The following is a 5,344-nucleotide window of genomic DNA, read 5'->3' on the forward strand; positions in this document are numbered from 1 at the left end:
GACGATCTTCTGTTTCCTTCGTTTGCTTACTAGCTAACTAGCATGTCTAGTCCTCTCTATACGTATGTATAGTACGTAGCGTCGACCAAGCACGGACGTAAGAGAGGACACTTCTCTCTATTAATTATAGCTAGCTAACACAATATATGAAACACCTAAATTAACCCCCCAAAACCCCCAACCCCCCCCCCTTCAAAAAAACAAAAACCCCAGCCACAGAAATGCTGACGTGTGGATGCCTATTGGTCCCGGTTGGTGCCACCAACCGGGACCAAAGGGTCTCCTGCCTGGGCTCTGCGCACTGCCCACATGGAGGCCCATCAGTCCCGGTTCTGGATTGAACCGGGACTAAAGGTACAGGGCATTAGTACCGACACTTTAGTCCCGGTTCAGGAACCGGGATTAAAGGCCCTTACGAACCGGGACTATAGGCCCTTTTTCTACCAGTGGGAGCCAAATTGCGTCACTTAGTGATTGATCTGGTATTACACATCTGAGGGTGTTTAATTATCAGACCAAATATTTTTCCCTTTATTCATGCAAAATAACTCTTATCAGACAACGCACATGTACATCGCATATCTTTATCTCTGGTTAACGAAAAATATACTGAATATGACACCATCAAATCTGTTAGTCTGGTAATATTTTCCTGAGAGAAACTATTAAGTCACTTCTTGTTGGGGAACATTGCAGAAAACAAAAATTTTCCTACGGTTTCACCAAGATCCATCTAGGAGTTCATCTAGCAACGAGTGATTAGATGCATCTACGTACCTTGTAGATCGCGAGCAGAAGCGTTCAAAGAACGGGGATGAGGGAGTCGTACTCGACGTGATTCGAATCTCCGAAGATCCTAGCACCGAACGGACGGCACCTCCGTGTTCAACACACGTACGGAACAGCCACGTCTCCTCCTTCTTGATCCAGCAAGGGGGGAAGGAGAGGTTGAGGGAGATGGCTCCAGCAGCAGCACGACGGCGTGGTGATGATGGAGCTGCAGTACTCCGGCAGGGCTTCACTAAGCACTATGGAGGAGGAGGATGTGTTGGAGAGGGAGAGGGAGGCACCAAAGATCAAGGTAAGAAGTCCTCCATCTCCCCCACTATATATAGGAGGGCCAAGGGGGGGGGCACCGGCCCTAGGAGATCTAATCTCCTAGGGGGGTGCGGCCAAGGGGAGGAATCCCTCCTCCCCAAGGCACCTAGGGGTGCCTTCCCCCTTTGGGACTCTTCCCTCCTTGAAACCCTAGGCGCATGGGCCTCTTGGGGCTGGTGCCCTTGGCCCATGTAGGCCAAGGCGCACCCCCTACAGCCCATGTGCCCCCCCGGGACAGGTGGCCCCACCCGGTGGACCCCCGGGACCCTTCCGGTGGTCCCGGTACAATACCGGTGACCCCGAAACTTGTCCCGATGCCCGAAATAGCACTTCCTATATATAATTCTTTACATCCGGACCATTCCGGAACTCCTCGTGACGTCCGGGATCTCATCCGGGACTCCGAACAACATTCGGGTTACTGCATATACATATCCCTACAACCCTAGCGTCACCGAACCTTAAGTGTGTAGACCCTACGGGTTCGGGAGACATGTAGACATGACCGAGATCACTCTCCGATCAATAACCAACAGCGGGATCTGGATACCCATGTTGGCTCCCACATGCTCCTCGATGATCTCATCGGATGAACCACGATGTCAAGGATTCAAGCAACCCCGTATACAATTCCCTTTGTCAATCGGTATGTTACTTGCCCGAGATCCGATCGTCGGTATCCCAATACCTCGTTCAATCTCGTTACCGGCAAGTCACTTTACTCGTACCGTAATGCATGATCCCGTGACCAGACACTTGGTCACTTTGAGCTCATTATGATGATGCATTACCGAGTGGGCCCAGTGATACCTCTCCGTCATACGGAGTGACAAATCCCAGTCTTGATCCGTGTCAACCCAACAGACACTTTCGGAGATACCCTAGTATACCTTTATAGTCACCCAGTTACGTTGTGACGTTTGGTACACCCAAAGCACTCCTACGGTATCCGGGAATTACACGATCTCATGGTCTAAGGAAAGGATACTTGACATTGGAAAACTCTAGCAAACGAACGATACGATCTTGTGCTATGTTTAGGATTGGGTCTTGTCCATCACATCATTCTCCTAATGATGTGATCTCATTATCAATGACATCCAATGTCCATAGTCAGGAAACCATGACTATCTGTTGATCAACGAGCTAGTCAACTAGAGGCTTACTAGGGACATGTTGGTGTCTATTATTCACACATGTATTACGATTTCCGGATAATAAAATTATAGCATGAATAAAGACAATTATCGTGAACAAGGAAATATAATAATAATGCTTTTATTATTGCCTCTAGGGCATATTTCCAACAATAGATTCATCAAAATAAGCAAACAACACACGAAAAACAGAATCTGTCAAAAACATAACAGTCTGTAGTAATCTGTAGCTCGCGCAAGATCTGGAACCCCAAAAATTCTAAAATAAATTTCTGGACGTGAGGAATTTATCTATTAATCATCTGCAAAAATGAATAACTAAATAACACTCCTAAAATAAAAATGACAGCAGTTCTCGTGAGCGCTAAAGTTTCTGTTTTTTACAGCAAGTTCAACAAGACTTTCCCCAAGTCTTTCCAATAGTTCTACTTGGCACAAACACTAATTAAACACAAAAAACACAACCTAAACAGAGGCTAAATAATTTATTTATTACTAAACAGGAGCAAATAGCAAGGAATAAAAATAAAATTAGGTTCCCTCCCAAGAAGCGCTATCGTTTAACACCCCTAGCTAGGCATAACAAGCAAGAATAGATATAGGTATTGCCATAGTAATAAGATAGATTGGTGAAACTCATTTCATATTCTGTACGATCGGCAGCAAGTTTTCTTTGAGGCAAGAAAAAGTAATCAAAAGGACTAAATTTAACGGGACAAAAGTCCCCCAGATCAACCTTGGGAGGTATAAGTTCCTCCTTTGGTCCTTCATAATGCACAACCAATTCATCATTATAAGCATTCTTTTGATAGAACTTTGTGAGCCTATATTCAAGAGAATATCCTAGTTCATTATTTCGAATAGCCAAATCATCATTAAGTTCAGAAATTTTATCAACTAAAACATTGGTAGGAACCCTTCTTCTAAGATTTTCATTAAAAGCAACATAATCTAGAGATTGAAAACACATTATTTATTCTTGATCAAAGAGGATAGCCTCTATGGGAGGACGGCAAGCGTCCACCCTATAATGCGCAAAGATTTCTTAGGCTTCTCTTATTATGAATCTAAACTCATGAGCCAAAAAGATAGTAGCGGCACGCTTAACAGATGAATGTTCAATATTAGAAAATTCCAGAAAAATCCATTGAATGGAAGGATGCATGTGCATGAATTGTCTTTCAAGTTCAACTACAAGCATGGCAATACCATCCGCAAGACTACTAGTTCTGTGAAGGATATTACTACCCATAGAAGGTAAAGCACCGGCACAAGTAAAGAAATCCTGAATAACTCCTTTTCCAATAATATTACCACTACCAACACGGAATTTTTTGTATGAAAGATGGTAGGTTCTTTAGCAGGAGCATCAGAATTTTCCATGATATTGTTATCGCCCATATTGGCGATAACTTCCCCAATTTCAGACATAACGACAAGCAAGCAAACTAGCACACGAGCAAACAAAGAGGCAAACAGAGAGGGAGGATAGAGAGAGAGGGCGAATAAAACGGCAAGGGTGAATTGGGGGGAGAGGAAAACGAGAGGCAAATGGCAAATAATGTAATGTGAGAGATAGGGATTGTGATGGGTACTTGGTATATTGGATTTTTGCGTAGACTCCCCGGCAACGGCGCCAGAAATCCTTCTTGCTACGTCTTGAGCTTGCGTTGGTTTTCCCCGAAGAGGAAGGGATGATGCAGCAGAGTAGCGTAAGTATTTCCCTCAGTTTTTGAGAACCAAGGTATCAATCCAGTAGGAGGCCACGCTCAAGTCTCTCGTACCTGCACAAAACAATAGCTACTCGCAACCAACACGATTAGGGGTTGTCAAGCCCTTCACGGTCACTTACGAGAGTGAGATTTGATAGATAGAATATTTTTGGTATTTTTGGTATAAAGATGCAAAGTAAAAAGTAAAGGCAAAGTAAATAGCAAAACAATATAAAAGTGATGGAGATTGATATGATGAGAATAGACCCGGGGGCCATAGGTTTCACTAGTGGCTTCTCTCAAGAGCATAAGTATTCTACGATGGGTGAACAAATTACTGTTGAGCAATTGATAGAATTGTGCATAATTATGAGAATATCTAGGCATGGTCATGTATATAGGCATAACGTCCGTGGCAAGTAGATCGAAATGATTCTGCATCTACTCATATTACTCCACTCATCGACCGTTACCCAGCATGCATCTAGAGTATTAAGTTTAAAACAGAGTAACACCTTAAGCAAGATGACATGATGTAGAGAGATAAATTCATGCAATATGAAATAAACCCCATCTTGTTATCCTCGATGGCAACGATACAATACGTGCCTTGCTGCCCCTTCTGTCACGGGGTAAGGACACCGCAAGATCGAACCCAAAGCTAAGCACTTATCCCATGGCAAGAACTACCAATCTAGTTGGCCAAACCAAACGGATAATTCGAAGAGACTTGCAAAGATAACCAATCATACATAAAAGAATTCAGAGAAGATTCAAATATTATTCATAGATAGACTTGATCATAAACCCACAATTCATCGGTCTCAACAAACACACCGCAAATAGAAGATTACATCGAATAGATCTCGACGAGAGAGGGGGAGAACTTTGTATTGAGATTCAAAGAGAGAGAAGATGCAATATAGCTACTAACTATGGACCCGAAGGTCTGAGGTAAACTACTCACACTTCATCGGAGAGGCTATGATGATGTAGAAGCCCTCCGTGATGACGGCCCTCTTCCGGCGGAGCTCCGGAACAGGCCCTAAGATGGGATCTCGTGGATACAGAAAGTTGCGGCGGTGGAATTAGGTTTTTGGCTCCTGTTCTGATTGTTTGGGGGTACATGTGTATATATAGGAGGAAGAAGTATGCCGGATGAGCAACGAGGGGCCCACGAGGCAGGGGGCGCGCCCTATGGGGGGGGCACCCCCACCCTCGTGACTGCCTCTTTTGTTCCTTGGAGCAGGGTCCAAGTCTCCTGGATCACGTTCAGTGAGAAAATCATGTTCCCGGAGATTTTAATCCGTTTGGACTCCGTTTGATATTCCGTTTCTTTGAAACACTGAAATAGGCAAAAAACCGCAATTCTGGGCT

This window comes from Triticum dicoccoides, chromosome 7A, assembly GCF_002162155.2.
Source record: "Triticum dicoccoides isolate Atlit2015 ecotype Zavitan chromosome 7A, WEW_v2.0, whole genome shotgun sequence".
Lineage (NCBI taxonomy): Eukaryota > Viridiplantae > Streptophyta > Magnoliopsida > Poales > Poaceae > Triticum > Triticum dicoccoides.